General features: G+C 47.7%; 1 protein-coding gene across 2 annotated transcripts in view; it reads right to left on the reverse strand.

Moving 5' to 3' along the window:
* The window catches only part of ASAP1 (ArfGAP with SH3 domain, ankyrin repeat and PH domain 1), a 276,123-nt gene extending 257,195 nt beyond the window's left edge, over positions 1–18,928 (reverse strand). For both annotated transcript variants that reach the window (XM_080939796.1, XM_080939795.1), the window contains exon 1: positions 18,847–18,928. The gene's annotated coding sequence lies outside the window, so the exon portion shown is untranslated. The remainder of the gene's footprint in view (positions 1–18,846) is intronic.
* Positions 18,929–26,181: the final 7,253 nt, after the last annotated feature.

A 26,181-nucleotide genomic window follows, 5' to 3' on the forward strand; every position in this document is an offset into this window, starting at 1 on the left:
ATCTAGTAAAAACTGGCATCTGACTGTACATCCAGTCTGGAACCTTCTCTGCAGCCCTGCAGCCTTGAGTTGTCTATTCCATGTGTGCCCAGATAGTGCATGGTACAGGCTTAGACGGGGAATGAAAACTTACCCAAAAGAAAGGAGGGGAGAGGAGGGAGGAGAGAGAATGAGGAAGAGAATCCTCTCTCAGTAGTAGCTGTAGAAAGAATACTCTCTGTGTGTCTTGGTGGTAATGGTGAAGGGAGTCATTTCTCACATAATTGTAGCCAATCTCACAACAAACTTCAACAGAACGGCCAACACTCCCAGACCAGCCATTGGCGGACCTCAGAACTTACAGAGGGGCTCCATACTCTCTTACTCTCTGGTTACAAATGGTCATAGCCAACAAGGAGTCCACTAGGAGGTGGGAAGAAAGGGGGAGCCTGAAGATCATCTTCCAAACTCAGCCCAAGTCTCAGCTCTGCCCAACGCCTCTCCATGAAGCCTAAACCCTTTCTAGACTCTGCCAGCCATTCATTCTGTGCCCCTCAAAACCACGTATCCACAGGAACCCGGACTGCTGTTCGGGAGGCCGCACTACTCCATATTTGGCCACACCTTCCTAAAGCTGCTTGATATGGCCAGCAAGCACAGGAGAAGCAGCTCAAAGGCATGAGTCATTACAGACCTGCAAGTAAAACCAGCATGACACACCACTTCACATCCATTAGTTTGGCCACAGACAAGAAAATGGGCCAACATCAAGTCTTGGCAAAGGTCTGCTGGCTGGTGGGAATGTAAAATCACTCAGCCACTTTGCAAAGATCTGACAGCTCCTCAGAACGTTAAAAATAGTTACCTGATGACTGAGCAATTCCACCCCAGGCATATGCCCCAAAGAATTGAAAACATGAACTCAAATAAACACTTGTAAATTAATGTTCATAGCAGCACTTGCCATGACAGCCAAAAAGTAGCAACAGCTTACATGTCCATCAGCTGGTAAATGAATAAACATTGCAACCTACCCACACAATACAATTACTGAACTATGAAAAGCAAAAGAGGGACATGACGGTTCAAGGCAGCCAAGGTTACCTAGCAGGAACGTGTCTCAAAGAAACAAACCCAGAACAAACAAACAGCCAAACGAAAGGAATTCTGGCACTTGACCATAGCATGGGCAGATCTTTACAATGTTAATTCTAAAACATGCTGAAGGAAAGCCAGACCTGAAATCTTACATGAACAATTCCATACACCCAGCAGAGGTGCATACATAGCAAAGAAACGATGGGTGGTTGTCAGGGGCTGGGAGTGGAAGGGAGGACCATGAGGCATTGTGGCTTCCTTTGTGGGCGATGAAAACGTCTTGGAACTACATACAAATGATAGTGACACACTCTGAGTGGACTGTCACCGAACTGAATGACTCGGTAAGATTTATGGCTAGTTTCATGTCAATTCTACATCTATTATATGTCTCTGTGTGTGCATGAGTGTGACCCAACTCTTATGAAATTATCATAATTCAAGGGAACTGTGTGTCCCCTACTTTAATAAAACAGCCTGTTGCCTAGCCTACGGACTTACAGCAGTCCAGTCCAGTTCCCTCCTGTCTCCTTCAAGCCTTGATGGCTTCCCTCCTGCGTGACCTCAGAGAAATATCTTACTTCTCTGCGTCTTCACTTCTCCATCACTCAGTAAACAGGGCTGATGATGTTAGCCAGTGTCACTAGGTTAGGTTCGGACTTATTGTGATGGCTCCTATGAGACTGTTAGGTGGAGTCCCGAGGACGGCTTCCTTCATGCTTTGTAACACAATTATGACTGCGGCTCTCTCGGTGCAGTATTATCCGTCTGGTAGAACTGGGTTGGGCTCATACTGGGAACGGCAGCTGTGTCACCAGCTTGCTGCAACCCAAACGTGGGCTCTGCCACTCATCTGTGACCTTGGAAAGATTTCTGCTCTGAGACTCAGTCCACTCACCTGTGACACAGAAATAGTTATGAGGATGGAACATATCCAAACCGAGAACATGTAAGCTGCCATTGTCATTGTCAAAGAACACAAACACAGAGCCTAGCCACTGGCATAATAGAGTTCAGCTTTCTATGCCCATGGCCCCCCTCCTTCCACCCCCATAGTAACTGCTTACTGAGTATCCTTATGACTGAGTAGCATCACAATGAATTGGATCAGGTAGGACTTTGGCCCCCTCTAGACCAGGAGTTAGACATCTATGGTCACAAGCATCACTCCCAAAGAGCTCTGTTCCTCCACACCTAATATCTCCACTCTTTTAACCAGGTTACTGACTAGATTTTGCAGCCAACTCTCATCAAGTTTTCTGGGCACACCACCAGACTACATTTCCCAGACTCCTTTGAAACTGAGGGTGATTATGTGTAAGAGTTCTAGCCAGGGAGTGTGGAAATGGGATAAGTCATTAACAGGCTTTTAAGAAATGGGTGTGTCTTCCCCACTTCCACCTCAATCAAGGAATACAGTGTAATAAACTGTGGGACCACAAAAGCAGAAGAGGCCTGTTTGATTATGACTATTAAAGGAATCAAAAATACCCACCTTGAAGAAAAGGTGGATTTTTCATTAAAAAAAAAAAAAACAACCACTGTAGGGGCTGTTGGTTGTTGCAGATACTGTTCTTTATTACTATAACACCATGCCAGTAGACTGAACTGAATTATGCAGGTTTCATGACTATCCCCCAAATACTATCTGAATGCCTACTTATATCAGAACCTGTAGATGCAAAAGTAACTGTAGTAGGCTCTGTTCTAACAAGGTACAGAATACTAAGGGAGACAGAAGCATCACAGAAAACAAAAAGACTCATGATAGTGTGTCAGGTGTTTGAAGAAAAGTTTGGCCAAGAAGATACACCGAGGAGCAGATAGGATGAGGTCCTTTCTACAGGAGACAAGCTGGTCAGGAACAGTTCCCACAAGCTAGGTGTCCCAGCTCAGGACAAGGGGCGTCCTTCCCTGCATCCCAAGTAGACCAATATGAAAGACATTCAGAGCGGGAGCATCAATCTGAGACCAGAGATCAAGGCCTGATGAAGAAGATGAAGGGATGGTACACCAGCTGCAGGGTAGAGAAAGGGAAAGACAAAGCAGGAGAGAAGGGCAATGACTTTCAGGAGGAAGATGGGGTAGAGTCATCAATAGACACCTGTGACAGTTTGGGAACATGTGTCTGTGTCATAGAAAAAAGCTGAATGGCTTGAGCCAGCACATTCCAAGGTAGGCCTATCTAAGGATTCCATTCGTCAGCCTTTCCTGGCTGTTGCTCTCAGGCCTGTGTGATTTCCACAGGGTATTTTCTGGTCTCCTCCCTGATCCTGACTTCTCTGCTGCTCTTCCCAGACTCATTCCCATGGTCCTCAGAAGCCCTTAGAATTCCTTAGTCATTCCCCCTACAGCCTCTGCCTTCCTCATTCTCTATGTCTTCAAAGCTCTCTTCCATGAGTCAGCTTCTTAGGGAGGACCTACCTACACTACCCGGAAGAAGCCATGGTAACTGGCTGTCTTGCTGTCAAGGTACACAAAGGTGCACAGAACCACAGTCAGAAAGAGAGTGCTGGAGGCATGTGTCCTGAGTTTAAATAAAAGCCATTACTTTTGATTTGGGGACTATGAATATTTAATAGCAAGGTTCAAGTCTAGTTTCTCCAGAATGGTTTCTTTCTACTCTTCTTAATAAAATGATAATGGTGGTGGTAATGGTGGTGAATGGAGCCTCTAGTCCCCAGAGCTACTTTCTAAGTAATACTGAGGGCCTCAGAGGTTGAACAAGCAGCTTGTGCTCACAACTGATAGCAAAGTCAGGTCTAGAAACCACACCTATGTAAACTATAATTGCAGGCAGAACTTAACTATTCCAACTGGCTTGGGTCAGTTTGCATGCATGACTGGAGAACACACACACACACACACACACACACACACACACACACACACACCTTCCTAGTAAAGTATGTATTAAACTTCAAAATGAAAAAAAAAAAAAAAACATTATCTTTGACTGATCAACTATACATAGAGAAGTGTAACTGATCATGAGGATGTGTAAATCCTCAAAATGCCGCTCTGAGAACATGAGCCAGTCAAGTTCCCAGCACAGCAAACTGGAAGGCATTCGAACTGTTCCTACTCTTTGACTCATGAACTCCACCTCTAAGAACTCGTCAGAAGGAAGCCTTTGAACAAGTATGCAAGCCAAAAGAGCGAATGATGGAAAGAGCATTTGACCATGACAGCCCTGCCTATACTGTCAGCACTGGAGAAGGGTTGGGAAACCATCTGTAGCACAGAAGCCACTGCTTCAAACAATAACTGAAAGTAATAGTAAACATGAGCTGAGGTACAAGGGAAGGGTTGTATACTGTCTCCTATCACTATAGGATATCACAATAACACTACGGCCAAGCATCCTAAACTCTACAGAGACAACCCAACAGAGCAATGTCTACGGGCACCATCTGAATCTCCAGCTCAGGAAACTAATGTGTCTTTCTGCAGCCTTCCAGTCAAGTGTCCCCTCTGTCAGCCACATACATGCCTCTCTGGCCACACCAACAAGTCCTGGAGAGCACTCCACTCTCTAAGAGTCCTTCAACAAGGCTGACTCAGGTCACACACATCTCTGTATTTGTTCTTCATTTCTAAGGGCCTATAGTCCACTTTGGAGCTAGAGGATTTTAACAATTTAATCTTCCTAGGAACTTGCTGGGATCAGGGCTGACATCATCCAGGAACAATGCCATGTCCTGCTCAGCAGGTGATGAAAGGGACCAGGTTGATTCACTCAGTCACTTCCTAAGGACCTAGCAGGCAGTGGGCCCTGAGATGGCACCACACTTAGGAGTGGATCAAAGCATGTCAGCCTCATAGAGACCACAACCCAGCAGGGGAGAGAGACAGTGACCCAACAACACGGCAAATGTGTTGAGAAGGTTCAAATTCTATCTCGGGAATCAGAAATAGCAGCCGGATCAGCAACATAATAAACATCAAGAAAGCTGCCTCCAATGCCTGGCACTAAGCCAGGCATAAGAATCTGTAAGACAGGGGACTGCTGGACACTGTAGAACAGCAGAAGGGTAGGGCTGGCCAGGTCAAGGAGAAACTGCTGCTCTGCCTAAGGACCATTTTAGGCCATCGGACCACAGAAGCCCTTCTCTTCTCCCTTGCACCAGCTTCTCCATGATGATCTCTGAAAATAGAGAACAATGAGAAGTTGATAGTTTTCCTCCAATAAGAGCCATTCAGGCTTTCTAGAAGCTTTACTTCCAGGTACCCAAACTCTTTCTTGTGCTTAGGCTCAATGCACAGTCGTCATGATCATTTTCAGTATCACCTCTGCCATGGTTGTCCTCATCACCACCATCATTATCATCGCTGTCATCCATGTTTGTTATTATCATTGTTACAGTTGTCCTTGGTACCAGCATCAGCAGCACCATTACCACCAGGGTCATTGTTATCATCACCATCACCACCATCAGCACCATCGCTACCACCACCACCACCACCATCACCACCACCACCACCACCATCAGCACTACCACCACCACCACCATCATCACCACACCACCATCACCATCACTACCACCACCATCATCACCACACCACCATCACCATCACTACCACCACCATCATCACCACCACCACCCAACCACCACCATCACCATCACTACCACCACCACCATCACCATCACTACCATCACCACCATCACCACCACCACCACCATCACCACTACCACAATCACCACCATCACTATCATCACCACCACCACCATCAACACCATCACCACCATTACCATCACTACAACCACCATCACTACCACCACCATCACCACCACCACCATCACTACCACCACCACATCACCATTAAATCATCACTACCATCATAACTGTCATCACCATTAGTTTTCTAGGTATGCCATAATAAATCACCCAAAACTGGGTGTTTTAAAATGGCAGAAATATATTCCTTCGCAGTTCTAGAATTCCCAAATCAAGATGAGCAGGGCCATCCATGATCTCTCTGATGCCTGAAGGAGTGAATCTTCCCTTGGCTTTTCCTAATCTGAGAGATGCATCCCACCAGCTACCGATGTCTGAAGATCCCTCTTCTTCATTGTCTTCTTTCAACTCATTCTTTCTCTCTTTCTCCTCTTCCCAGTCATATTATTCTATTAAACACAATGTCTTACTTAGGTAAGGTTCCTGTTGTTATGATAAAATAACATGACAACGAAACTTGGAGGGAAAAGGGTTTATTTCCTCGTATAGTTCCAGGCAATAGTCCATCGCTGAGGGAAGGTGGGGCAGGACCCTGGAGACAGGAAATAAAGCAGAAGCAGAAGCTATGGATGAATGTTGCTGACTAGTTTGCTCCTCTTGTCTTGCTCAGTTTGTGTTCATATATACCGAGGACCACATACCCAGTGACAGCACCACCTACAATGGGCTGGGCCCTTCCACATCTATACTAATTAAGAATGTGACCTGTAGGTTGATCTTATTGAGGCATTTTCTCAATTGTGGGTTCTCTTGAAGAAAAAAAGAAAAAAGAGAGAGAGGAGAGAGGTAGGAGGAGGGAGGGGTCGAGGGAGAAAGGGAGGGTGAGGAAGAAGCCAGCACACTCAACGAATTCATTTAAACCTGATTTCCATTGGAGAATTTATTTCTCAATAATTTACGATCTGAAATTCTAGGGATTAGGATTACATTTTTGGAAGGGCACGACACAACCCGCAACAATCAGCCCCACTGTCATGAAGGCAGCTACCATTTCCTGTTCCCTAGTCCCCAGGTACAGGTATGTGCTCTCCACAGACCTCTCCGGAGAGTTCTGGCACAGTCCAGAGAGCAGAAACCTGCTTTCCTCCATTTGAAAGAAAACAAACCTGAAGCTCTGAGAGGCCTCAGAGTTTTCTCAGGTCATTAAACAGCCAATGAAAATCCAGGCTGGGACTCCCGTGGGCCCAGCCATGCACCACCAAAGAAGCTGTGTTTCTGTGGCTCACTCTGCTGACATGGCTGCCATCTCTGTAAATGCTCCAGAGTTCCTTTCCGCACACTGGAAGTTTAAAATATCCTCACTGAACTCAACTTACCCCAGCCAACTCGAAACTTGTTCCAAGAGGAGAACATCCCACACATTCATGTGTGGTCCATTAAGATGCTTCAGGAAGAAAAGAATTTTTGAAAAGCAACACCTGTCTTTGTCACTGCCTAATTCATACACCTCCGCTGATACAAATATCTGTTTCACCATCCCCTGTGACAGCTGCCTCTGGGGACTAGCCCACCTTCAGCATGATACACTAGGTCCCAGGACCCAGGTGACCTGCCCCTAAGAGGCAGCACATGATTGCCGGGTTACAAGGTGGTCATGGGACGAGCACAGGTTTGCCTTCCGTTTCTACTCAAACACCCTTGAGCATCAGAGCTCAGGCCCTAGTTCTCAGCAACAACTGACAAGTCTGTCAGCTTTAGCAAGGCACAGGTTGTCAAACTCCAAGCCAAAGAGGCACAGAGGAAGAAGTCATCAGAGACAGACTAACCATCTGATGCACTACAGGGTGAGCGCTTTGGTGAGTGCATGTTAAGGCCCATGGTCTGAGGGTGCAGTCTGACTGCTTCTTCTTTACCTGACCGTCCCCTCCCTAAGCATGACATGGAGACCAGTGCTCATTTTCAGGAAGGTGGGCCCATGTGAGGCTTGAACCTCCACTAGCAGTCAGTGGTTTGGACAAAGAGGCGAACATTGAGTTAGGAAGTGGCTAGAAAGTTTTTGGGTACCACATAGTAGCCTGAAGCGGGGATTTAAAAGACGACACAGACTTGCTTCCACTGGGGCCAGAAACAGTATTCCTGGGGATGTAGATACAGGTGGAACCAGGAAGGCAAGGAAGACACAGGCATGATACTGTCTCACCAAATTAGCTTATAGGCTCAATATGGTCCTTGTCCCCTACTCACACCTCTATCTAATCAGTCTCCATGACAACAAACCTTGCTGTATGTCCATCCATCTTCCTTCCTCTGTTCCTACCCACACTCTACCAGGGCACCTGTCCAGCATGGAAGAGACCCTCCTCCTGGAACCACGTCACCTATTAAACAAGCTGGACATGGTCCTACACACGCACACACACACACACACAGTGTAAAACATAATACCTAGCAAGTCTTTCTTTGACCTTCCCTAAAAGGCATGGTCAGGTACCTTTTTATAAGCACACCATGGTGCTTCATGTGCCTGCATGACCACACAAAGCGCACTGGATTACTCTTTGTGCATGCATGTATCCACTTAAACAGAAGGCCTCAGATGGGCAGAGATAGTGCAAGTGCATAACTCAAAAGCTGTACACAGTAGGCACTTAATAAAGAGAGAGGGAGAAGAAGGGGAGGAGGTGTTAGCTGTTAAGGTACTCAGGAAGGTAACCTCAGCTGGAAGGGTCAGAGAAGGCCTCACAGAGAAAGAGCATGAGAGTCGTCCTTAAAGAGCAGCAGCATTTGGGGAACCAAAGGGAGGGGCACTCAAATGGAAACAGCAAGACAGTGAGACACAGGCAGACACAGCGCCATGGAGACCTTCAGAGCAGCACTAGCCAGTGTGAGTCAAGGGAAGGAGGAGACCACAGTGCACGTGAGATGGCTCTCATCCCATCAGGTTAGTAGTTGAGTCTGGGCTCTTGGTTTTGTGTGTGTTTGTTTTGAGACAGCATCTCACTATATACTTCTGGCTGGCTGCACCAGGCTGAGTTTCATGCATGCTAAGCAGCGCTATGCTAACCTCAGTATCCCTAGTCCTAAATGTTCTAAGAATGGGACAAGCTCTTTCCCTAGACCCACACCTAATGCATTGGCCAGAATCATGTCATGAGCCCAACCCTAAACCAATCACTGCCAAGGGCTTCTCTTCCCTCCTGAGTAGTCCTGAGGTGATCATTGCTGATCAGTGTTTTGTCCACAAGAAGAGAAAATGATACTGGGCATGGACAAGAGTCTGTTATAGATTTCCACCCACTCACCTACAAGACGTTTCCATCCATACAGCGTGTCTTAAGAATTCTGGAATAGTTGATACTGACTGTCAGCTCAACAAGATCTATAGTCTTCTGAGCATGTCACTGAGGAAGGTTTTTTATTTCCAGCTACTTTAGGCTAGAAAACACATCACATTTGGACAGTGCTGTTCTGGGGCTAGAATAGACTGAATGAAAAGGAGAACGTGAGCTGAGCTCCAGCGTTCATCTCTCTCTGTTTTGTGACTGTTGATGCAATGGGACCAGCTACCTCGAGGTTCCTGCGGCGGCACCTTCCTTGTTCTGGTGGACTGTATTCTCAAAGTGTAGCCAAAATAAACCCTTCCCCTTAAATTACTTGTTACAGCATCAAGAAAAATTAATTAATAGAAGTTTCCTCACTACAACAGAATGCTTGACTCTAGAACGTTAGGAAAGAGAGTTATATGAAGCTCTTCAGTTTTGAGAAGCTCAAAACCATGACACTTGTATCTGCCTGTTTTTGGTGAGGGTGCCGTGGAGGGTGCACATGCTGGCAGTGGTGACAATGGTGACAGCATGTGTCAGTGCAAGCAGTCTCCCTTCTGACCTAGGAGGCAGAGAGAACTGGATGGAGCCCAGGTGGCTCCTTTAAAACAACCCTCTTGAGGCATGGAAGGAGCCCCACCCTAGCCATTGCCCCCACAACCTCCCACTCCTAAAATGTTCTATCATCTCTCACAAACACACCAAGAGAATCCAACCGCTGATGCACAAACCCTGGAGCACACACTAAGGCCCCGAGCCACAGCACACAGTGCAGTCTGTACACCTCCACCCTTCTGCCAGTCTATTTTAGGCCTGAGGAAGCAACTGTCCTGTGAGAGGAAGCTTGCTAAAGGCTATTACAGGAAGGTCTATAAAGATGCTGCTGTTTGACTTTCCACATGAAGGGTTCCGTGATAGTGGAGAGACAGGAAGCAGTGGGGACAACTGAATTCCAGAGGCAGCCCTGAATGCGGTGTTATTTCAGCTAAGAGCGTTACCTTTTTCCTTGAGCAAATAATACAATACTTAGACCTTTCCCAAAATAACCGCACATGCTGACCACAAAGATCTGATCCACCTTTTCTCAGGCTGGACTCCCCTTTCTCAGTGGCCACTTATGGACATCTTCCCCTGAGCTCAGATGGCACCCCTACGTTACCAAGTTCTCTTTGATCATGTCCTGGAATGACAACGTTGGCCCTGCAAGCTGAGGGCTGCAATCTGCCAGCTCTCCTATTGGGGGGGGGGGTTTGGGGAAGGACAGGGGTCCAACATTACAAAATTACACCTTCCACTTCTGCCCACCTGCCAAGTACTTGGTTACATAACTTCTGATTTTCCATTATCAGTCCTAGGTGCTGGCACACAGCAAAAGAGGCAGGAAAACTCTTCCAACTGGTGAAGCCTCCCGTGCTTCCTTTCCCTAAAGGATCGGGCAAACTGAAATTCCCGGCTCACTTTTGTCTTGCACCAACCATGCGCCAGGAGCTCAGGCACTTTCCTTATAGGATGTTTTATTTGACATTCCCCCCCCCCAAAAAAAAAAAAACTGTGAGATTTTTCACAATTTACAGAAAAGGAAAGTTTAGGAAGGCTAAGAGAACGGCTCAGGATAGACCCTGGATGGCCATATGAAGAACCAGGACGGATTCACATCTTCACTGTGGGTACTGAGCTCATGTCGTTGCTGGAAGTCTTGCCACTTATGAGCCAAAGAACCGTGAGGGAGCTAGTGTATCTCAGTTATTCTTGTGGCTAGCTAGCACACCTCTCTTCAGGGGAGCAGGCCAGAGACCAGCGGGTTAAAGCTCACACAAACAAGTAGATGCTATCCCAGGAACACTCTAACTGGCAGCCCAGGACTCAACTGTGGAATCCCAGTGGAGGTCACAAGAGCTAGCTCAGCACCCCAAAGCCTAGCTGCTGACAGTCCAACAGCACACAGCCCTTACCTGACTGAAAAAATTCTGAAACCGACACAGTCCCCGCGTCCCCTGCCCCATGGCGATCTTGTCCATAGTCAGCACTAATCCCTAGACCAGAATCCCCAACCCCAATTTAGTGATGTTTTATTATCTTCTATCCTGCGCATCTAGCTGTCTTGTCTTCTTGTTCCCTCCTCTCCTCCTCATGAAATAGTCGCTCCTCACCAGCAGTCAGTGTCAGTCACTGAAACTCGCAGGCTCCCTGAACCACGTTCCCTCCGTTTCCAGCAGTAAGTTCCTACCGCAGATGAACAGAGGAGTTCAGTAAGTACTTGCTCTGTGAAATCTACCTTAAAAAAAAAAATCAAAACAAGCAAACAAACAAAACATCAAGGTTTGCATGAAGCCCAGGCTATCTTCAAACTTGATAAGTGGCTAAGATGACTGAGCTTTTTTGCTACCACCAGCCAATGAGATTCCGTGTGTGCTCCACCACGCCAAGCTTATAGGGTACCGCAGATTTCACCCGGAGCGTTCTCCATGCTACACAAACACCCTACCAACTACATCCCCATCCCTGAAGCTAACCTTTTATTGCTAATGTGTTAATGGAGGCGCTTTCACATTTTCATGAATGTTGTTTCTTCTCCAGTCCTCTACAGAAGCCAGAATGAATTAGGCAACCTGGTACCCACCAGAAGGAAAGGAAAGCTGAGACCTCTTTACAGAGCAGGGCCCTATAAAGGTCACATTCTTCTCCGAGGAGATAGCCTGAGTGTTTCTTTCCAACTGTCCAGAGAAGTAGCAAGAAAGCCTTAGGGCAGCGGTTCTCAACCTTCCTAGTTCTGGGACCCTGTAATACAGTTCCTCATGTTGTGAGCCAAACCATAAACTTGTTTTCATCGCTACTTCATAACTGTCATAACTTCATCACTGCTACTGTTATGAATCATTGTGCCAATATCTCCTGTGTGACCCTGTGAAAGGGTCGTTTCACTCCCTGAGGGTCTCGACCTACAGGTTGAGGACCATTACATTAGGGCCCGTGTGGCTCCCTGAACACTCTTGGGTATGCAAACTGTCTCATACCAGGAGCCTAGTGACCAAAGGTTCAACCCAGAATCTCTGGCAGAAAGTCGGGGGCCCAAGAAACATTCAGGGCTGCGGCAGAAGCGTAAAGCCTCCCTGTTGAGACAGACGCTTCTGGTCCACAGGATAGGTGAGGGGCCCCTGGAGCACAAACCACGCTGTCCCCAAAATATAACAGACGGCAAATAAAGAAGTAAACCATCCAGAACAAGCATCAAGGGTCAGTCTGAAAGTGAATATCAGCATGTTTGAAATGATGTAAAACGGAGAGGAGAGGCCCAGAGGAAGGAGTGGGACCCAGGGATAAGCAGCAAGGATGAGAATTCAAACAGTAAGCCCTTCACAGCCTCGGCCATCTCCCTAGCCTACGAGTGACACGAACAGTCATCACAACTGAACCTTCAAGGATGGACAATTCTATAAGCAGGACAACATGGCTGACCAATGTGAGCAGCACATAACTCTACCTCCTGTCTGCTCACACTGCACAGAGTAACGGGGTCCACGACTTCCACCCTTCAAAATGATCCCTGCTGCAGGAAAGACAATGAAATAAACAGCCTTTCTCAAGATGGCTGCAATGAAGCCTCCGTAACGGTTCCCCCTTATGCTCTTCCTATATGATCCCAGTCAACTCTACACAGTTAGTGCATAACACAGGGGTGGCTGGGTCACCAGCAGACAGCCCAGAGTCTACTACTGCTCCCTCAGGCAACAATTCCCTCTGGCTAACCTGCTTCAGTGCCATCAGGGGACAACTACACAGCCTGGCTAAGCATCCTTTTTTATTTTACTCCAAGAAAGAAACATGCACACAAGGTATTACACACACACACACACACACACACACACACACACACACACACAAACACACACACATACACACACACATACACACACACACACACACATACACAAACAAACACACATACACACATACACACACACACAAACACACACACACACAAAGAGAGAGAGAGAGAGAGAGAGAGAGAGAGAGAGAGAGAGAGACGGAGAGAAAGAGAGAGGGAGGATTTTATGAACGCAGAGCTCAGGTTTGAACAGGGAAGTGCAGACATTCCCGGAACGGGTACAGTTGCCATCATGCCGTCCCCCCTTCCTGTCCAGCCCACAGAGATCCAGAAGAGCCTGCTACTGCAGAACTTGTGTCACATCTGGAGGAAGTACCACTGGGTGTGCTCTTCTTCTTCATCCCAAACCAGACTCCAACTGGGCCCCAGGCAAGGCTGAACCTGCTTACTCCTGTTTTTCCAAGTCTGTGTGCACCTTCACACTTCCTGGCTGGAGGTGAAAGAAGAAGAGGAAACACCAGAAATACCACCAGGCTCGTGGTGTTTCAGGGGTGGGAGGGGATGACGGAGAACATCAGGTAGCCAATGCCCTCGGCTCTGCAGCCCAGTGTGCTGGTAGCCAACAGAGCTAATGTGGATCTCCAAAGTGCTTACGGCCTCAGGAAAGCATCTGGTTTCCAGGAGTAGCTGGGACAGGAGCCCATTTTCTCTAACTGAAAGCCTGTTGAAATCTGGTCTTAATTACCCCCTAACAGCAACGTGGCTGTACCACGTATCATGGCCGAGTCCCTTGCTCTCAGACAATGAGCCCACCTACCTATGCACCACTAGCAAGCAGTGCCCACTGTCAGTGTTTCCCCCAAGGTGAAGAAAGATTTATCAGGAGCCAACACAGGATCTCCTCTGACCTCTCCAGTGCTTTTGAGAACAAGGCTGGCTCATATTGGGACACTAGCTATGACTTTGGAACCGAGATTTTAGCTGTACAAAAGGGCTTCGTGAAGTGCTGAGAAATGAACTCTAAGATAACTTTCAACAAGAGGAACCGTCCCCTGCCCTCCTCCCTCCCATTTTAGAGAGAGGATGTGATGCTGGGTGAGCTGGGAAGACTTTTATAACCCATGACTTCATTCCCAGTTGAGGAGGGATAAGAGTTGGCATCCCTGGGCTGGAAGGAAACCATCAAGCCTAATCCCACAGCGGAGCACAGAGGAAGGACTCAACACTCATCACTAGTGTCACAGGAAACGTCCCTGACCTGTCTCTCCCATGACTACCCACAGCACCTCCCCTACAAACCCAGAGGCATCCTGAGGACATGTTCAGTTACATGGGAAAAGGGATTGAAGGCTGCTACCAGATAGCCCATCTTTTCAGCTAAGAGCAGTGGGGCTGGGGATGTTGGTGCTAGTCTATCAGGCATGAAGACCTGGGTTCTAGCCACAGCATTCCACAAACCAGATGTGGTGATGCCCGCCGATGATCCCAGTTGTAATCTTCAAATTTGGAAGACAGAAGGAGAAACATCAGAAGCCCAAGGTCAGCCTTCAGCCATGGCTAGTGGAAAAACAAACTAACCTAGAGAAAATGGCTGAGATTACATAACAGCCCAAAGCAAACACTTAAAGAGTTTAAGTAGGAGAGAGAATCCAAAGGTAAGAATCAAGATGGCCGCAGAAAACCTGATGTGGTCATTGTTGACTTGGAAGACATGAGCCAAGGACACAGCTGGCTTTCAAGGCTGTAGAAAAACCCAGCGCTCTTTAGAGCTCAGAAGGACACCTTGACTTTAGAACACTGAGGCCTATCTCACATCTCCAGAGCTGTAAGATGGTACACTTCTACTGTCTAAATCATGATGTTTCTTTTATTACTGCAGCAACAGATAAACTAATACACTGTCACTATACTTACCTTTTAAAAAAATTACCACTTTTATTCACATGCCTGTTGTCCAAGTCAGTAAGAACAACTGACATTTCTTGAGCCTACATTTGCCTTTAGTATTTACCATTTACTATTTAGGGCCAGTCTGAATGTTTCATAGGCTTAAGATATGAAAAAAGGGTAACTTCAGTTCAATGGGATAATGAGGGTTCTCAAGGATCCAAGAGTGGTCCAGGAAGTTAAAAGCATCTTCCTGGAGATAAAGACACCAACATAAGTGGGAGTCAGCCAATGAGAGAGGAAGAACACGTTAGGCAGGGACAAGGGAACAGATGCTCAGGAAAATGGCACAGCAGGTGCATGGTAAGGAAGCGCTTCAGTGGCTCCTTCAGGCCCAGAACAATGTCTCCAGCCTTGGAATCTTGTCTTCTCTTAGTTTAAGGTCCTTTGTAGTCCTGTCTGCCTGAGACCGTCCTATAGAGACCAGCCTTAGCCCAGTTAGCACCGAGCCTTTTCCCTACAAACATAACTCCTCCTGCATTTTTTCCTGTCCCCAGTATGATGCCACTGTGCCAAGCTGCTTGAGATAGCGTCAGAGGACACATACCTGAGTCCTCTCCCCATCCCCAACCACGTCTCCATCACATTATTAGTCCTATCTCCAAGCTCTAACTGGACTCACCACCGGTCTAGTCTATCACCCTGCCCTGGAACAGCAAACCAGCATCCCAACAAAGCTTTACTGTGTCTACTTTTTGTCTCTGTGACCCACTCTTCATGAAGCAGAATCGTCACTCAGAGTCTCAAACTCAGTAATGCTTCTTCTGGTGGGAGGGTACGAGCTGTCTCACCTCGCAAGAGTCACCTCAAGCTCCTGACTCTGCTCTCTCCCTGCAGTGGAACCCTCCTACGCACAGACTTTGAATATTCCTATCCATTTCCTCTGAGTGTCCTTCCCCTAGAGCTCAGCCTAGCTACTCCTCCATCTTCCAGCCTCAGACCTGGCTTTCCCTGGTAAGCCAAGAGCCAACATTGTACTCACATTCTCTGATTTCCTGGGTAACTTACATTCTCTAAGTTTTCATTAGACGTTACCAGCTTCTTCCCAGATGTCTATGTCCTCTAGTGGAATGCAAGCTCCAGGAGGGCGGGCCGCATCTATCCTGTTCATCCCCACCATCTCACTGGGACTCCATGCGAGGCTTAGTGTAGAGCGGATGCTCAGTGCATGCTTGTGGAACTGACTAATTAAATGAAAGAGTACAATCCTGACAATGAACGATGAGGCTGAAAAGAGCCTTGAGAACAGGGGGCTATCCATCTCCGCATGACTAGTACCTCCCACCACGGAGCCACTTAGCAAATGTTTACCGCATACAAGAGAGAATGACTCAATCCAGATGAATTTGAGAAAGGCTGTCCTTTCTGGGAAAGACTCCCAAGGAGTCCCCTCTTTGGGGGACACGTGTGTGTGTGTGTGTGTGTGTGTGTGTGTGTGTGTGTGTGTGAGAGAGAGAGAGAGAGAGAGAGAGAGAGAGAGAGAGAGACAGAGGAGGGGTGCCCATCTGCCTGAGAGAGAAAGGGAGAGAGGTAACATCTGCCTGAGTGCACATACCAATGAGTGAACCCAGGGTCAAATGGTGTCTCTCACTGTACCGAAAGCTAGGCCAAGGCATGCTAGCAAATTCAAGCAACCATGCTGCCTTCACTCACTCACTCCGAGGGAGCCGGATTTCCTGGGGACATCTGGGTTTTTACATGCATGCTAGGGATTTGAACTCGGGTCTTTATTCTTGTGCAGCAAACATTCTATGCCGCTGAGCCATCACCCCAACACTCTCTTGGTCCTTCTTAGGAAGCCACAAGTCTAGAGCATACAACAAGTGCTTAATAAGTGTAAGATGTCACTATCATCATTGCTTATGCAGCGATCATTGGTACAGATTTTTAGAAAAGACCTTGGAGCCCAAGTCAGATATACCACAAGAGAGTAAGAGGGGAGGAGAAAACGTAAAGGGACCAGGAAGATCCCATCAGACACAGTGAGACCGTGGTAGGGAAAACCCATGAACTGCACAGGTACAAGGGGCTCTCGTTTCCCCTCAGCCCAGCCAGCTGGGAGGAGGTCTGAACTAGGAGGGCTCAGCTTGAATGAACGCATTCATCTCTAGCCTGCAGGGCCTGCATTGGTTTTGAAAATCTAGCTGGCTGTGGTTGGGGAGGACTGGAGAGGTGTAAGGAATTTCAATTTCCTTCACCAAATGGCAAGCTTGTGAAAAAGTCCTTTCTCTCCAACATTATCACATACTAAAAATGAAAAGCCAGCCACTCAGCTTTCAAGAAGAGGAAACTAGGTGGGCTGCCTAGCTCACAGAGAGAGGAGGATGCAGAATCAAGACTCCTGAAAACCTCACAGCACATTCTATGTCAAGACAATGCCGGTTTGCAGTTTGTCTGTTTTAAACAAAAATGAAAGAACAGAGAAGAGCAATCCCCCATATAATAACTACAATTGTATATTTCAAATCCATTTAATAGCTGAATCCCAAATCTACATGTGTCAATAAACAGAAGTTGGACAATAGTCCCCCCTCCTTTTTTTTTTTTTTTTTTTTTTTTTTTTTAGTTTTTAAAATCACCATACAAGCTCTAAAAAATCATTATGCATTTCTAAACAGGGTAATTTTTAAACTCCTTATCTCAAAATATGTTCTTTGAGATAACTGCATATCTCTAAAACGGCGGCAATAGCAGATAAGAGAGCAGCGAAGGTGCTAAGGTGGAGTCGGTTGAAAGACCATCACACTTCTGGTTTATGGCTGGCAGACCCCAATCTGGTATAGTCAGAGTGGCCAGGCCCAGAGTTTAAAGCCTTGGAAGTTAGCTATTTCTGGCCGGGCCACCAAATAGTTGTGTCCCTAGACAAGACAGGTCATCTTTCTGAACCTCTTTCACATTAAGAGAGAAAACAGTTTGTTTTCCAAGATCCTTTTCTTCTAGAGCCCCCTCAGCCCCAGTCCCAAAGGCCACGACACAGGCAAGAAGACCTGGCCACTCAAGCTAGAACAGACATGAGACTGGCCTAAAAAATTAAATTCTGTGTTTTACAATCTCAAAACATTACTCAGCAGTCCTGTACCACTTCTATCCCAGAATCAATTCTGCTAATACAACCTGAAGGAGTCGATAGAAGGGGAAAACGGTCTTTTCCATCTGTACAGCGAAGGCTAAGGTCAAGTTAACGTGGTCTAGACTTGGCTAAGTCTCCTTGATAAAAGGAACCCGCCCTTCAAGGGCGCGAGATGATGTCTCTAGATGAATTAAACAGCAGAAAACCAGATCCCAGCGAGTTTCTTTCTCTCCCCCCGCCCCGTTTAAACTTACTGTTGCTCTCATAAAAAGCATCAGGTTCTAAAATGATAAAAGCGGAAGACACAAGGCACTTTTCAGCTCCCAAGGGGGATTACCACCCCCCACTCCCGGTTTCTTTTGCTTTTAGTGGTCTGGGGCCTGCCTGGCAGCGCCACGTCCAGGCCGGGACCGCGCCGAGGGGAACTTTCCTCCGCTGCGCCAGAGACAATGCGACCGCCAATGCCTCCCCGCCGCGCGGAAAGAGCGCCCCTGGAGAACCGGGAAAAGTGCCGGGGAGGAGAAGGAAAGCGCCCTAGAGGGCCGGGAGAGCGCCTGAGAGAAGGAGAGATCCCCGATGAGAGGAGAGAGTGCCCCGGAGGACGGGGATAGCGCCCCAGCGGACTCGGGGAGCGCCCCGGCGGCTGCCCGGGCCTCCTTCCGGAGCGGGGAGTCTTGCGCCCCAGGGCGCACGCCCCCAACCCAGGTCGCTTCTGCGGAACAGGGAGACGCGCGCTCCGGCGCTGCGGCTGCGGAGTTCCCGGGCCACCCAGCCAACCCCTGCAGAGCCGGCCGCGCGCCCCGCACGCCCCCGGCTGGTGCTCTGCGGGCGGCCGGGGACACCCGGAGCCCACAGGGGTGTGCGGGTGGCCGTGCAACGCCCCGCCGTGCCTGTTCCCGCCGCCCCGCCGCCTCGCCACTCACCGGGACCGGGCGGGCCGCTGGGCATTATTCCATCGCGGGCGCGGCGAGGCCGGGCGAGGCGCGGGAGCCGAGCGCGGCGCAGGAAGGGGCGGGCGACCATGTGCCGAGGCGGGGGGAGGAGGAGGCCGGCGACGCGGAGCCGCTCTCTCCAGCCCGCTCGGCGGCGGCGGCGGTGGCGGTGGCGGGCGCGGGCTGCAGGAAATCCAAACACTTCGGCAGGAAATCGGAATCCTGACTAAGCACTCCCGGGCCCGCCGCTGCTCCGCGCCGGGGGCTCCTGCCGCGCTTAACCCTTGGCCCGCCGGCACACTTCAGGGCGCAGGAGGACAGTGCTGGAGATGCATGGGGTGGGCCTCTGTCTTGGCCGCGGAGGGCAGAGGTGGGGCTTATCAGCAGAGAACCTTGGCCTTGAAGTGGGGCTTGTTAAAGCTGGGACACCAGAAGACTGTGGCCTCTCTGCCATCCAGCCCTGACTTCTCCTAGGCTACTTTCGCCTGTTCCTTTCCGTCGATTTTTATCTTTTTACCTGGTGCCTAGAGGGTCAGGATAGCATACTGATGATCTGGCTAGCAGCATTCGTGCATTTCCTTCTCTAAACCCTGGTTGGAGGGAGAATGGCCTTTTCCTCTTTCCTATAGATGATTCTTCCTTGAGGCTCAGTTTCTTAAACAAGAAAGGAGTGTCATAGTCTTAATTTGAAAACAAGGTGCTTAGACTGGCATGTTGGCGACATCAGTGACATGCTTGGGTATTACTGCAATCTAGAGAGTTCAGAGATAGGGGGCTTCTTACTCGTGGGTGTGTGTTCTGTATGTCTGTGTGGACAGCTCAGGTCAGCCGCTGCATAGACCCATTTCTGGTGGAATTAGAAACTCACCAGGCCTCATAAGATTTGAGATTTTGTTCTTAACCTGAGGGTGGGCGATTCGGGGGAGGGCGTGTTAATAAACCTTGAGATGCACCGGGAGGTTTAGGAGAACCAGCCAGGGAGACTGGGCGGCCATTGGGAGTGATTCATTGTGGTTTCCCGCGGAAATGCCACATTTTACCTGTAGGCAGCAGTTTGGTGGTTTTGCCTGAGTGTTTCGGATTCCTCTGACTCCCGGACTTAGAGGAAGGACCACGTGCGGATAAGTGAGAACTGAAATGAACAAGCTGGAACTGAAACTTGGGTGCCAGCTTGTCTCCAAAGGACACACAGACTTGTGCTTGGCTCCCCAACACTTTCTGTAGTGACGGGAAAAGCTCCAAGCTGGGCACCAGGAACCCGGGATTCCGGCCCTTCGCAGCTACCATCCTTTTAGAAAGAACCTCTACCCAGCCGAGACTGAGTAGAAGTTGGACCCTCACAGTTTACCCTAACCATTTGATCCACGTGTGTCTGCCCCACACTGCCATCACCTCGCCCGGCATCCCATCACTGGTCCTGTTGCTTCCTAGCTCCTGCCTTTATTTTATCTTTCTGGATGCTTGCTTACCATTTCCCCCACGACTAAGCTGCATCACAGCAGAATTCTTGACTATTCTGTTCCGACTCCCAGTGCCAAGAGCCACACTAGCACATGGGAGCCCCCCCTCCCCCTCCCCCCGTTCTGCACATATTAAACGTAAGGGGCAAAGCCTAGAGATCCAGATCGATCTGTTATCCAAGCATGGCAGTTCGTTCTCTCCCTCAGCTCCCTGAAATCCTTCACTCAGAGACTCGATACAGAATGTTCAGTGTAATGGAAGACACGCCAGTGGGCTCTCCTAATGGTGCTGGGAATTTAACGTTGTGAATAATTAGGACTGTCAGTTGGTGCAACTGTAGTCTCATTGGCACATCACCAGTTAATTATTCCTCCTCTGTGCTTCCCCAGCATCTCTGTTCATTAAAGGTCTTGCATATTGGGCCAGACATGGAGGCACAAGCCTGTAATCCCTGCTCTTGGAAGGATGAGGAATTCAAGGCCGTGTTTAGATACATAGGGAATTTGAACCTAACCGAAGATACTTGAAACCCAGTCTCAAAAAACCAAAAAGATTACTTGTTGCATTAGATGCTGTATTGAGTGGCAAGCCTTTCTGCAGTGAAATGAAGGGAAGGGTTCACATTAATGACCACTTTCTCTAAGCAAGGCCTTGGGACCAAGGTGAATTCAATCCATTTATCATTGGACAGGGGACACAATAGTTTCCAGGCATGCATTTGCTCTCCAAAAAGACAAGCAAGGGATTCCCATTGAGAGGACTAAGAGATAAGGTCTGACTGTATAGACATGGGTTTGGGTAGGGGTACAAAGCAGTTGAGTGACACTTCCTGGAAGTGGCATGGGCGGACTTAAAGTAAGTAGAACAATGAGTGTATGTCTAGGTGACAGCTGGCTCTAATAACCCGGACCCTCCTCTAGTAACATCTGCAGCTGCAAGATGATGCCTTCTGTCTCCCTCTGGGACATCCCTTTGCTTGGAGTTTCTCCAAAGTAGTAGGTTCTTGCCCCACCTAGTACCCTATAACCCTAGGACAATTCCCCAGCCCATAGGGGATAAAGTCCTCTGGTCTCTAACGGAAGGGCAGGTATAAAATGATCTCAAGATTGTTCTCAGAGGATCATCATGGGATTGAGTCCAGTGGCCTACAGCAGTAACTACACTAACCCATTCTTTTACTCTCCCCCCTTCTCCTCCCTCCTTTGTTCTTCCTGGGTTAACTTCCCAGATGAAGTAACCACACCTAAGTCTTAGTCTCCAGGTTTGCTTCTGGAACAACTCAACTCAAAACAGCAATTATCTACGCATTCATGGACACTAAATGTCTGGGCACTCCCTATGTGCTGGAGCCAAGACAGCATGAACAGGCCTCATAGTTGGGAAATACTGAAAGGTTCTGCATCATAGAAGAAAAGGCACATGTTCAGTAACAGAAACCAAAAGGAACAAAACCACTTTTGCACTGTTTTATAGTTAAGGAAACTGAGGCACTTGAATGTTGAGTGACTTGCCTTAGGCCAAACAGTGAGAGAGTGGGGAAGCTGTAGACTCCAGACTCTTTGCTACCCATACTGCCTTTCCTGGTGGTTGAAGCCATGGGTTACAGCTGGATATATCCTTAAAGAGCAGGAAGAAGGAAGCAGGAAGGGGGTCAAGCGACGAAATTACTCCCAAGGATAGGAGATGGCGAACACTCATAAATATCCCAGAGAATTCAGTCCAGTGAGGACTGAAAGGTGAATATGGCACTGGACAGTTACAAGGCTACTGACTTTTACCAGGGCTGTGTGGATGGAGCAAAGAGATCGCAGCCAGATTGCAGTGGGTTGAGGGATGAGTGGGAGACTGCAAGTGGAGACAGCTCTTTGGAGAAATGTGGCTGTCTAGCACGTGGGAGGCAAGGGTGGAGCCTTCTCAAAGATGGTCAGGCATGCCAGCATCTGTGGGTGATGGGAAGGTTCTGTTGGAGCAGTTGCAGTTGCAGAGGCAGAACTTGGGGCCCCACAGAAGAGAGTGGGGTGGGGCAGGCTCTGAACTGTTGGAAAGCCACTTTGTCCACTGGAGGCAATGACCAGTGGCAATACCTAGACCATCATAAATTGATCTCAAATTCAAAGGTTAGGAATTAGGTCTTTAAAGCTCTCCTAGTTGGATTCCTTACGAAATTTGTGATCTGGACAATCAAATGAGGTTGGTATAAAATGCCTTCAATCTCATGATAAAAACAGAATAAGGAAGCGATTTTAGCTCCAAGTGTGTTAGTGAATCAGGAGCAGTGAGGCTGAGAGACGAGTTTGGGGACAGCTGGCACTGTATGCAGGCTGATGGGGGTGCAGGGCACACTGGGGGACAATGGTGCTCACCTGTGAGGGGGAGGAGGGGGTATTTTTAACCGTCATAAAGAGCAAGGAGAAGGTTCTGAGGAGGAAGATAATGAGTTCCTGTTTGTGCTTAGTGCAGAGAAGGCGGAGTAGGTGTGGGTAAGAGTCTCAGACTTTGCAGGGATGGGGTAGGGACCAGGATTGAGGGTGGAGGAAGGGGGAGGTAAAGGAGCCTGCACAGTTGGTAAGAGGGCGAGTTGGCACCTAGTAAGGCAATGGCCTATGGCGGCTCTTTTATGTCTTACTTTGCTCAGACTTCTCCAGTGCTGGGTTTCATTCTTGGAGCTGTTGGGTCAGTTCGTACCTTATTATAAGGGGCTTCATACACATTGTAGGACATTGGACAACATTTCTAGCTGCAGTCCACTGGGTGTCAGCAACTAAACCTAGTCAGAAAGACCAAAGCTATCACTAGACATTGTCCAATGTCTCCTGGCAGCAGAATTACCTTCCAGTCAGAAGCCCTATCCTATCAACCTTTTCTCACCCTCAGTAATTATAGGATTATTAGAAAGTGAACTCTGGGGCTGGGGAGATGGCTCAGTCAACAAAGTACTTGTGGCTCAAGCATAAGAACCTGAGTTTGATTTCTAGCACCCATGTAAAAAGTCTTTCTTGTCATCCAAGAACTAGGGATTCAGAGGCAGGAGGATCTCTGGGTCTGCTAGCCAGAAGTCTAGAATAACTGGTGACCTCCAGGTTTAATAAGAAAATTCTGTTAATAATAGTTGTTAATATTATTAATAATAATGGAGAGAGATTGAGAAAGACATTTGATGTCAACTTTTGGCTTATACACACAGAGAAAGGGAGGGAGAGGGGGGGAGGGAGGGAGAGAGAGAGAGACAGAGAGAGAGAGAGAGAGAGAGAGAGAGAGAGAGAGAGAGAGAGAGAGGGAGGGAGGGAACACATGAGCTGGGTATGGTAGCTAGTGCCTGTACTCCTATTACTCTGCAGGCTGAGGCAGGAAGATTATAGGTCTGAAGCCAACTTGAGCTGCATAGAAAGACCTTAGACAGAACAAAAACAGAAAACAGATGTGGTAGTACATGCCTGTAATCCCAGCACTTCAGAGATGAAGACAGATCAGGAGTTCACCATCATCCTGGCTACATATGGAGTTCTAGCCTGGGCTACTTGAGACCTGCCCCAAAAGGAACCTCTCCCCCCACCCCAGTTCCTCAAAAAAATTTTTTTGGATAGAAGCATATGTTTCCAGTTTAAATCCTGACTTTATTGTTTTCTGGACTCACGCATGACCTTTCAAGTCTATGGACCTTCTCTGGGCTTAAATATTTGGAGTTTGTTTTTATCTGTAAAATGAAGTTTTTGAGAATGAAATGAACAATTCATGTAAGTACTGGGTTCAGACAGGGTTCTGGCCCTCAGTCATCAATTGCTACTCTTAGTAGTATTTAAGCTTTGATGTAACATCCAGTAAACATTTTGAAATTGAAGCCTATAGATATCGACCTCACAAACATATCAAAGACAATAAGACATCCTGAAGGTGGTGGACATTTGCATAGAAGCTGAAGAAAGGGGAGAGAGATTGGAGCCAGAACCCCAAGGAACAACTACATTTACCAAGAAGATGGAGGTTGAGTCTATGGTAGAACTTGAGTGATTAGAACTTTGGATGAGGAACTAAGAGTGGGTGAGTTTTTCTTCCAGACAAGGTAAAAGGTGCCCCTGGCCTTCGGGAAATGTGTGTGGAGTACATCAAAAAAAAAAGTCACCTGGAATCATGTCCCCATTGATAAAGGGACCAGCTGTCATTGAATGCTGTCGTTAGGTCAAACCTACATTTATGATGTTACACAATCATTAAACGCTCACAACACTGTAACAAAACTATAATGTAGGGACTATTTGCCATTCCCATTTAGCTGAAGAAACTGAAGTATTATACAAAAGGAGGTGAGTTTATTAGGCAGGACTGGAGGAGAGCCAGAGCCTTAGTGTCTTTTCTTGTTGCCGTGATAAGACAACAAAAACTACCGGAGGGAAAGGTCATTTTAGCTGAGAGTTCAGGTACATCTGTTTCAGTGGCTCCCAGCACATCCCTGGTCTGAACAGAGAACAACAAACACACGCTGCAGCTCCTTTCCCCACTAGTAGAATCAATGATCCCAACCAGGAAATCGTCAACCAGGGTAGTGTTCCCCTTGATTAATGCAAGCCAGAGACCTACCAGGTGGTTCTAGATTCTTTTGAATTGACAGTTATCCCTGACCATCACAAATGGCCTTTCACAAAAAGAGATCAATATGAGGAAAGTAAGAGGCCCAGAGGAATCTTTGTCTCAAGAGTGTGATGTAGAGTTGGGTGTCAATACGGGCCTGTAATCCCAGCCCTGGGGAGGCCTACCTGGGCTATGTGGTGAATGTGAAGCCAATCTGAGCTATGTATCAAGACTATATCCAAAAGACAGAATACGAGGGTTACAAAGTGTTGGGAGGTAAAATATGGTGGACATCCATTTAAGGAAGCGATATACCCAGCAGTGCTGCAATAGAACCTAAGGCAAAAAAAAAAAAAAAAAAAAAAAAAAAAAAAAAGAGTCTTACATACTTAAAATGTCAGTGTTTTGTTTGTCTTCAAATTTTCATTTAAAAAAACTGCACTGCCTTAAAAAATTGATTATTGAGATGATTTGTAACTTTAATTTTTTAAAACTTATTTTTAATGATGTTTTTAAAATGGTTTAACCTCCCTTTTCGCCCATGACCCACCAGAAGTAGTGGGAAAGAAAAGATACAGGGCAAGTGGAGCTGTGTAGAAAGGTTCTGTGGAGCAGCTCCCATCTGTGGAGTGTGGAAATGGGCAGTTCAGTTCACAGGGCAGCAGCCCGGCCCACTGGCAAACACTTCGCAGATACACAGCAGTCAGATGGGTAGCGTCGGGATAGTGGACAGGAGTCAGCAGCAGTGGCACTGCCTACCACAGACAGCCAGGCCTCAGGAGAAGTTCTCATCTGTGCGTCCCTCACGGAAGACCAGCCGTGTCACACAGCCAGCCGTACCAGCAAACCATATCCCTGATCTCTAACTATTCTTCATGAATCACTCAGGCTCCAGTGGCGACTATTCTGTTACAGCAGCACAAAACACACTGAGACAGTAGTGTCAGCATTTAAAAAACTAATTGTTTTTCAAGCTACTGAGGAATGAAGATGGAGACAGGATAGTAATACCTCAGGAGAGAACCCAGGGCAGGTTTGGCTTTGTTTCTGTTTCTTCCTGTTGGGAGAGCAAGGAAAACTGTGAGCAGGGAGGGACAATGAGAACCTCGTAGAAAACAATGAGTCACCTAAGCTGGAAATAGCTGTTACACATCCTGGAGCTGGGGGGTTGGGGACTTAGTTCAGTGGGAGAGTGCTTCCCTAGCAAGCACAAGGCCCCAGGTTCAGTCCTCAGCTCTGAAAAACCAAAACCGGACCAACCAAACAACAAACGGAAAGAAAGACAAAGGTAACTGGTAC

The sequence above is a fragment of the Micromys minutus genome, assembly GCF_963924665.1.
Source record: "Micromys minutus genome assembly, chromosome: 27".
Classification (NCBI taxonomy): domain Eukaryota; kingdom Metazoa; phylum Chordata; class Mammalia; order Rodentia; family Muridae; genus Micromys; species Micromys minutus.